Genomic DNA, 10,615 nt, shown 5'->3' on the forward strand with positions numbered 1-10,615 from the left:
GATTGTTTCCTCCGGACAATATGTCCAAAGTAGGAGAGAAGAAGCTTAGCCATCCTGGCCTCCAAGGAGCACTCTGGCTGCACTTCTTCCAAAAAAGATCTATTGGTTCTTTTGGCAGTCCATAGCACCCTCAGTATTCGCCTCCAACACCACAACTCAAAGGCATCAATTCTTCTACGATCCTCCTTATTTGCTGTCCAGCTTTTGCTGGTAGGTCATGTTTTTGTAAAAATGTATCCATTTCTTCTAAGTTTTCAAATTTGTTGGAGTACAACTTTTCAAAGTATTCTGTTATTATCCTTTTGATTTCCTTTGGTTCCATTGTGACATTGTCCATGTTTTTCTGTTTTCTATCTCATTTAGTTCTGAATTGGGCTGCAAACTGCAAGGTCAGCATTTCAAAACTACCAGCTGTTCCACCGGAGAAATATGAGACTTTCTGCTCCCATAAAGATTTACAGCCTCGAAAACCCTGTACATGGTCACTATGGGTTGGAACCGACTCAACGGCACTTAACACAACAACAATCTTTATTATTTCTTTTCCTTAGGTGTCTGTAGCTTCCCTCTGTTGGTCTGTTTCTAATTGTTGTAGATCCTGTGTTAATGTGTTAATTTTGGTTCTTTCTTCTTTTTGGATGGGTGCATTTATTGCAATTAATTGTCCACTCAGCACACCTTTTACCGTGTCCCAGAGATTTTGGTACATTGTGTTTTAATTCTCATTTGTTTCTAGGAACTTTGTGAGTTAACAGTTAATTTTTTCTACTACACAGTTGCTTTTCAGTAGGGTGTTATTCATTTTCCATGTATTTTACTTTATTTCCTTTATTGTTGATTTCTAAATTGATAGCATTGTGATCTGAGAAGATGCTTTTTTAGTATTTTGATATTTGTAAATTTATGGAGATATCCTGTGTGGCCTAAGACATGATCTATTCTAGAGAACGTTCCATATTAACTGGAAAAGAATGTGTATTGTGCTGTTGTTGGGTTGAATGCTCTGTACACACATCTATGTTGTCCAGTTGGATGATTGTGTTGTTAAGCTCTTCTGTGTCTTTGTCAAGTTTCTTTCTGGTTGTTCTATCCATTTTTGAAAGTGGTGTATTAAAATCACCCATGATTATTGTAGATACATTAATGTCTTTCTTAAAATCTATTAGAGTTTGCTTTATGTATTTTGAAGCTCTTTCATTGGGAGCATAGATATTTATTATGGTTATGTCATCTTGTTCCATTGTTCCTTTAATCATAAGATAATGTCCATCTTTACCTAGTATGCTGGTTTTTGCCTTAAAGTTTATTATATTAGAGATTAGAACTGCCACTCCTGTTTGATTTTTAATGCAATTGTCTTGGTATATTTTTTCCCATCCTTTGACTTTTAATCTCTTTTAGTCTCTGTGTGTAAGATTTGTCTCTTGCAGATAGCATATTGAAGGGTCTTGTTTTCTTATCCATTCTGCCACCATCCATCTCTTAACTGTTACATTTAATCTGTTTAAATTCAGTGCAATTATTGATAGGTATGAATTAATTACTACCATTATGTTGTTTGTTTGTTTGTGGTGTTGCTGCTTTCTTGGTTCTGTGTGCCTTCCTTTGCTGAGCTCATGCTTTTTGTGTTCTTTCTTGTGAGTTTCCTCCTAGTTTTAATATTTCCATATTCTTCTTGGATTTTCATTTTCTTGGTGTGTTGTGAAGTGTTAATTTTCTTTGAGGAGAGCTTATATTCCACTAACTTTTCCCTCCATTTAGTGCAGTCTATTTTATCCTGTAATCTACCTGACCTTCTCAACATCTGGATCTCTGTTCCTACATGTTTACCTTCCTTAGCATTGTAATTATTTTGATCATAGACTGACCTCCCTGATTCTCGGAGTTTGTTTTTATAGTTCTATTCTGTTCTCGACTTTTCCATCTGTTGATTCAGTTCTGGGATGTGCTGTCCCATATGTCAATTTCTGGTTGTTGTCTGTTCTTCTTGTTTCTCAGTCTACAGAACTCCCTTTAGTCTATTTTGTAGTGCAGGGTTGGCTTTAGCAAAATCCCTTATCTTCTGTTTATCCTGCAATGTTTTGATTTCACCATTGTATTTGATTGATAGCTTTGCTGGATAAAGGATTCTTGGTTAGCAGGGGTTTTTTTTGTTTGTTTGTTTTTTCTTTCAATGTTTTATATGTCTCCCCATTGCCATCTTGCCTGTATGTGTAACACTTTTCTTTTCCCCAGCTGCTTTCAAAATTTTCTCCTTATCTTTGATTTTGGACAGCTTGATTATGATATGTCTCAATTATTTTCTTTTGGGGTCTATCTTTGCTGGGGTTCATTGAGCTCCTTGAATGTTTATCTTTTCAATTTTCAGGATGTTAGAGAAGTTTCCTTCCAGCAGTTCTTCAACTATTTCCTCTGTGAACCTGTGTGATTTTTCCTGTTCTGGAATAACTTATTCTTGTTCATGTTGTCCAACATGAATCTTAGCCCTGCTTCAGATTTTTTTTTATCCTTTTTTCTATTTGCTCTTCTATCTTAGTGGTACTGAGAGATTTGCCTTCCAGCTCACTAGTTCTGCCTTCCATCTCTTCTCATCTACTCCTTTGCCCTTTCAGCGTATTGTCTATTTCTGATATTCTATTGTTGATAGTTTGGACTGCTATCTGTAATTTTTAAATTGTTTCCAATGCTGGATCTATCTTATTTGATTGTTCCTTTAGCACTTTGCTGACTTCTTTATTTTTCCCAACTCTATTGTAAAGTGTTTTGAAACATTTTATATAATCATTTTTCTGAATTCCTTCTCAGACATTTCCTAACCCTGCCCTCCTTCCAGGTCTACCTCTAGGTCATTTGTCTCAGACATTTTATCTTATTTCTGGACATGTACTGATATGGTCACCTGCCTTCGCTTCTTGGACATGTTTAGTTTTTTAATGTGGCCTTAATACTTAATTGAGTGTGTGTTTTGGTATTGTTTATGCTTTCTGACTGCCTCAAGGTAGATGTGATCAGTATGTGATCTTCCCTTTTCATTCTTCTTATTGCTTGACTCAGTGTAACTTTCATAGATGTTTTCTTCCTTCCTTGTGTATGGCAGTTTGTATTGGTTCTTGCCTGTATTTTTGGTGTTTTATAGAGAGTGATTGTAGCTTGACTATGGCAACAGTTAATGTCTCTTCTTGGGTAATATATGGAGAGAAAGAGTCTTCCAAAGGTAAAACTGGGAGCATGAAACAGCAAAACATCAACAACAACAACAAAAAAGAAAATAAAATAAAACAACAAGAAGAAAATCTAGATTGAATACTGTAGTCTATAATTGTAGAAAAGTGAAAAGAGGAAGAGAAGAAGAAGAATAAAAAAATCTTAGTCTAATATGAGTTTGACTTAAATGTCCTCTTTCAAATTCTTGCCTTCAAAGCCACCTGATAAATTTCATGATGCCACTATTGGTTGTTATGGTGTACCTCAGGATTTAATTTAATTTTTTGCCTATTTTGTTTTTAAACTCTCTTTCCCTCTCCACACCCCTTGTTCTTGCCTTTTCACTCTTAAAAAAAAAAAAAAAGTTCAGGGCTGGCTCTTGGGCTGAGAGTATCTGTGCATATATGTGGCAGAAGAATCCACCAGTGGTGGGGGTGGGTGGGGGATGTCCACTCACTCAGGCTCACCCTCTATTCACCAGAATGGAGGTGTGCAAACAGTGGGAGGCCATTGAACAGATACCAAAAAGAAAAAGAAAAAAAAAATCAGAACAAAGCAAACCAATAAAGTGTGTTGTCTACCTTTGCTGTGTGGTTCCCAGGGTGTTATTCCATTATGGATCTGTTACCCCACTTGGTCTTGCCATTTGGTCTCACCCAAGTTGTTGGCTCTGGGCCTCTGAGCCTGGCAGATTAAAAAATACATGATTTCTTTTTTCTTGCTACAAATTCCACTAGCTATAATTCTTCAATTTTTTAAAGTATTCTTAGATATGAGGTTTAGAGTTTTGAAGCTCTTCCCTGAACCCTCTTCAGCTGGTATTCTGTGGTATTGCTGACAGCTAACTTTACTGTACCTCTACCCTATCAGCCATCAAACCCCACCCCTGTAGCTTACATTTTAAAAGTTGTCCACAGACAACCACTCATGAAATAATTTAAAATCAAATAAAAGTAATTGTTACATGCAAATATATAATAAGAAAAATATGATAAGAGTCTTTGTTGCTATTTCTGCTTTTCTTGTTGTTATTAGGTGCCAGAGAGTCAGTTCTGACTCATAGGAATTACATGCAGAACAACTTGAAACACTGCCAATTCCTGAGCCATATTTATCATTGTTGCTATGCTGGAACCCACTGCTGATGTCGCTTTGCATCTTCATGGGGGTTTTCCTCTTTTTCTCTGATCACCCTGTTTACCATGTATAATGACCTACTTCAGGACTGGTTCTTCTTAATAACCTATTTGAAGCAAGATAGACATAGTCCCACCATCTTTGCTTCTAAGAAACATTCTGGATGTACTTCTAACACAGATTTGATTGCTTTTCTGGCATTCCATGGACATTTTAATATTCTTCTCTAACAACATAATTCAAATACATCAGTTCTTATAAGGTCTTTCTTATTCATTGTCCAACTTTCACATGCATATGAGACTACTGAAAATACCGTCGTTTGTGTCAAATGCACCTTAGTCATTAAACCGAAGTCTTTGTTCTTAAACACCTCAAAGACCCTCCAGGTCTTTTACAGCAGATTTGTTTAATGCAATAAGTTGCCTGGTTCCTTGACTGCTGCTTTTATGAGTGGATAGTGGATCCAAACAAAATAAAGTCTTTGGCAACATCAATCTTTTCTCCATTTATAATGTGCTATTTAATGATATAGATGTGAGAATTTTTGTCTTTTTTTACATTGATGTGCAATCCATAAAAAAAAGCTGTGGTCTTTAGTCATCATCAGTAAGTATGTTAAGTCCTCTTCAGTTTCACCAACTAAGACTATGCCATCTGTAAATCTCAGGTTGCTGATAAGTCCTTCTATGATCCTGATGTGACATTCTTCTTCATATAATAAAGCTTCTCAGATTATTTGCTGAGCATACAGACTGAATAAGTATGTTGAAAGAATATAACTTTAATACACAATTTTCCTGATTTTCTACTATTCAGTATTCCCTTATTCTGTTCAAATGACTGCCTCTTGGTCTATCTATGTAGAAGTACTTCATGAACACAATTATGTGTTCTGAATACCCATTCTTCACTATTTCATCCAAAGTTTGTCATGAGCCACACAGTCAAAACTCTTAAAACTCAATAAAGCACTAAAAACATCTTTCTAGTACTCTCTGCTTTGAACCAAAATCCCTCTGATATCAGCAATTATATTCCTCCTTGCATGTTTTTTCCTAAATTCAACTTTAGTTTCTAACAGTTCCATGTTGAAGTACTATTGCAGCTGTTTCTAAATTATGTTCAGCAACATTTTATTTTAATGTGATATCAATGATATATTCCAAGTACTTCTGCATTCCATTGGGTGACCTCTCTTTGGAATTGCCACAAATACGGATATCTTAGAAGAAGTTGGTCAGTTAGCTGTCTTCCAATTTTCTTAACATAGAAGTGTGAGTGCCTCCAGTGCTTCATCAGTTTATTGGATGATTTCAATTTATATACCATCAATTCCTGAAGCCTTGTTATTTGTCAATGCTTTCAGTGCACTTTATACTTCTCCTTTATTAGCACTTAATCGTACACTGTCTTTTAAAATTGTTGAATATTGACCATTTCTTTTTGGTATAGTGTTTCTGTATATTCCTTTCATCTTCTTTTGCTGCTTTAGGCATTATTTAATATTTTGCCCTAAGAATGCTTCAATATTGCATGTTAAATCTTCAGTTTTTTTTTTTCTTCAGTTCTTTCAGCTTGAAAAATGCTGAGCTTGTTTTTACATTGATGTGCAATCCGTACTAAAAGCTGTGATCTTCAGTCATCATCACTAAGTATGTTAAGTCCTCTTCAGTTTCATCAACTAAGACTATGCCATCTGCAAATCTCAGGTTGCTAATAAGTCCTTCTACAATCCTGAGGGAATCGTTTTGGTTTTCCATCTCCAGGTTTTTGCACATTTCATTATAATATTTGACTTTGTCTTCTCAAGCTGTCCTCTGAAATGATCTGTTCAGCTGTTTTACTTCCTCATTTCTTCCATTCAGTTTAAAATCTTAATGCTGGAGAGCAAATTTCAGTGTATATTCTGACACATTTTGGTCTTTTCTTTTTTGCCTCCTGAATGTCTTTTTTTTTTTTTCATTTTCATTGTAAATTAAGTGATAGTTTACATGAGGGTACATCAGTTTTACACTCATCCTAGCATACTTCCTGTTTCAATGCAATAATTACAATCATATTCATTTCATTGCAATGATTACAATCCTCTGCATGCTTCATCATTCAACAATATTTACTTCTCTTCACTCTTATTTATTTATTTATTTTTTAATGTATACCAAAACACTCAGGAATATACAATCATTCAAACAGCCAAAGAACACCCTGTAAGTCTGCCCTGTGACCACCAACACAAATCACTTCTAGTTCCATTAGTCTATACTCAGCTGCTCTGTCTCTCCATGTCATCATCTCTGTCTCCAACTCTGGCCTTGCTGCTTCTCTGGGTAGGGTCCCACACTCCACTTCTGCTCTTCTCTCCTTATGGTCCCAGGGTCCTCAACTCCAGGACTGTTAAGATCAACAACTCACCCCTTTTTGCTAAAAAAATTCTACCTTTACAGTTGCGACAATCACAATTAGTCTTAATAACAATTACTCACTTTTAAATTATGAGAGTCTTGTACCCATCTGCTTTCACCAGACCTGTCTAGACAGGATGCAAAATATTCAGTGGGGATTCTACCTTTCCCTGCACACTCTGAATCTAAACTCCCTCTTGAAAACTTGTAACCCAGTCAATTTGTGCCTTTACAGAACCCCAAACCTGTATTTTAGGTAAGCAATATCTAAGTTGCCCACCCCTATCAAACCTATGAACAGAGAGGATAATAATGATCCTTGTTTTAAAGATTCTTTCCCTCTTGGCTGGTATTTTAAGCTACTGCATGCACACGTGTAGGTCAAGTTCATCAGATTGTAACAATTTACACTTTTACACTTGTTTTCTTCTTCTTTTTTTTTTTTTTTAAAGTGGTTTTGTTTTTGCTTTTTACTCTTTTCCTTCCTCTAGTTGGGTTCTGAACATCCAGCCATTGAAGCTAAGTTCCATGGGCACTATCTGCAAGTTTGGGCATCCATGTGCATATCCCCTCACTTCATATCAACTGGATGCTTCACTCTCAGCTCTAGCCCTCCATGGTCATGTCCATGGCCTCAGTAGTCCCCAGGTCTCACTATACTTTTGCCATCCAGCTCTAACCATACTCCAGGCCAATGGGGGTCTATGTAACTTGGTTGGTCTCAGCTCACCTCTTCAATGCTGCTTTTCCCACAATCCCTCTCACCAGTAGTCCAATATGGTCACCAACAAGCTTACATACCTGCTTATGTGTTCCCTTTGATTGTCAGTCTTGAGAATGGGTTTGTCCTGAAGGGACTTGATTGCTTGCCTTGATGGCTCCCCAACAAACAACTTGCTTGTTCTTGTAGTAGCCAGTCAGACTGGCATTTTTGGTTTTGTTTTTCCCTACTGGTCTTTCTTTCAAGAAGTTTCTTCTGTTCCTCTAGTGGCTCCAGGCTGGTCTGCTTGTATTTTCAAGTGTGAATTTCCCATCTCAGAAGGTTTTGAATGGTGATCAGGATTCTATCTAAGGTCTTATACCCTACAAAGGCTCTGCAAGAAGCCTTCTTTCACTGGGAAAGTTCTAGCACCCCTTTTAGGTATTCGAATCAGCAATAGGCTGCAGGTTGGCTTACATGCTTTCTATAAATGTTTCCGGATATTCCTTTGTTTGCCCATCAAGTGTCTATTTTACAGTAGCAGACAAGGGAAACAAATATTCATAAGACAGTCAAGCATTTTAAGGTTATTTCCCCTCTTTTACTCATTCAGATTATGCCTCAATCCCTATATCACAGTGCCCTTTTGTTCCAAGGTTGCGCATACATCACTATTTACCTCTGTCCCATTTAGTACATGCAAACCTGCCTAATTGTTCTCCTATCTACCTTGTTTTTGTATCCTCCCTCCCTTCTTGTGTATTACCCACCCCAACACCCAAACTGTGATGTGTCTATCCCCTGTCCTTTACTCTAATGTGCCTTCTCCCCCCTTCTCTGGTAACCAACAATGACTTTTTTCACTTTCATATTTCTTCCTTTTAGTGTGTATATCTTTTCTTAAGCATTTACACTAATGGTCTTAGGCAATATTTCTCCTTTAGTGACTGACTAATTTCACTCTGCATAATGTCCTAAAGGTTCATCCATATTATGTGGTTGATGGCTTACAGCTTCCTTGTTATTCTTCAAGGTAGCATAATATTCTATCGTATGTATATACCACAGTCTATCCATTCGTCCATTGATGGGCACTTAGACTGTCTCCATCTTTTTGCTATTGTGAATAATGCTGCTATGAACATTGATGTGTATGTATATATATACTCGTGTTATGGCTCATATATCTTGTGGATAAATACCAAGTAGAGGAATTGCTGGATCATAAGATAATTGCATTTCCGAGTTTCGGGGGAAGCATCATACTGTTTTGGAGAGTGGTTGGATCATTTTGCAATCCCACCAGCAATGTAGAAAGGTCACAAGCTCTTCACATCCTCACCAGCATTTACTGTCCTCTTGTTTTTCTGAACTTCGCTGTTATTTCTGGTGTGAGATGATATCTCATTATTGCTTTGATTTGCATCTCTCTAATGGGAGTCCTGGTGTGGCACTGTGAGTTAATGTGCCAGACTGCAAAGTTGTTTGAACTGCAAGTTCGGCAGTTCAAGCTCACCAGCTACTTCTCAGAAGCACTATTCAGGGTCTCTATGGGTTGGAACAGACTCAACGGTACTTAACAACAATGGCTAATGATCGTGAACATGTCTTCATTTGTTTGTTGGCTGCCCAGATATCTTCCTTGGTTAAGTGTCTGTTCATATGCTGTGCCCATTTTATAACTGGGTTATTTGCAGTTTTCTTGTAGAGGTGTTATAGCTTCCTATATATTTTGGAAATAATTCCCTTGTCTGATGTGTCATTGCAAAAGGTTTTTTCCCATTCTGTGGGCTTCATTTTTACTCATTTGGTAAAATCTTTTTATGCATATAAGTTTTTAATTTTCAGTATGTCCCAATCTTCTATTTTGCTTTCTTTCGTTTGTGTAATTTTTGCAATGTTTGGTAGTCTATGTATGCCCTGTATTAGAGCCTTTAAATGTGTCCCTAATTTTTCATTGATGATCTTTTTAAATCTGTGATTCAAATTTAAATTTTTAATCCATGCTAACTTGGTTTTTGTATATGCTGTGAGGTAAAGGTCTTTTTTCAGTCATTTGCATATCAGTTTCCAGATCTGCAGCACCATCTGTTGAAGAGAGTAACTCCTCCCCATTCAAAATACTTAAGCCCTTTGTCAAAGATCAATTAGCTGTATGTGGATGGGTTAATTTCTGGATTCTTGATTTTGTTCCAATGATCTATGTGTCTTCATGTACCAGTACCAGGCTGTTTTGACTACTGTAGTCATGTAAGAAATTTTTTAATTAGGGAGTGAGAGGCTTCCAACTTTGTTCTTATTCTTAAGCATTGCTTTGTTTATCCTGGGTCTCTTTTCTTTCCATAAAAAGTTTGTAATTGTTTTTTCCATCTCTTTGAAGAATGTCATTGGAATCTGGAATGGGATTGCATTATATTTATAGATTGCATTGGGTAGTATTGACTTTTCACAATGTTAAGTCTTCCTATCCAGCAACATGGTATATTCTTCCATTTTTGTAAGTCTCTTCTTGTTTCTTGTGTTAATGTTTTGTAGTGGTTGTTTTTTTATAGGTCCTTTGATTCTATGGTTATATTTATTCCTAAGTACTTAATGTTTTGGGCCTGCTATTGTGGTGTGGGATGAGAATACTGAAAGTGCCATGGACTGCCAAAAGAACCAATAGATCTGTTTTGGAAGAAGCGCAACCAGAGTGCTCCTTGGAGGCCAAGATGGCTAAGCTTCGTCCCTCATACTTTAGACATATTGTCCAGAGGGAACAGTCGCTGGAGAATGATGTCATGCTGGGTAAGGTGGAGGGTCAGAGAAAAAGAGGAAGACCCCTAATGAGATGGATTGGCCAGGTGGCATCATTGATGGCGTCAAGTGTGGCAGCGGTAGTGAGGTTGGCCCAGGATCAGACATTGTTTCGTTCTGCTGTGCATGGGTTGATATGAGTTGGTTCTGACTCGATGGCACCTGACAACAACAACAGTTGTAAATGGTATTGCTTTCCTAATTTTCTTTTGAGCTCTGTCATTATTAGTATAGAGGAATCCAACTGACGATTGTATGTTGTCTTGTACCCTGCATCTTTGCTGAATCTTCCAATGAGTTCCAGCAGTTTTATTTTTGTTGTTGTTGTTGTTTCTGAGTCTTTGGGTTTTTCTATGTATAGGATCACATCATC

The sequence above is a fragment of the Chrysochloris asiatica genome, unplaced genomic scaffold, assembly GCF_000296735.1.
Source record: "Chrysochloris asiatica unplaced genomic scaffold, ChrAsi1.0 scaffold00365, whole genome shotgun sequence".
Taxonomy (NCBI): Eukaryota; Metazoa; Chordata; class Mammalia; order Afrosoricida; family Chrysochloridae; genus Chrysochloris; species Chrysochloris asiatica.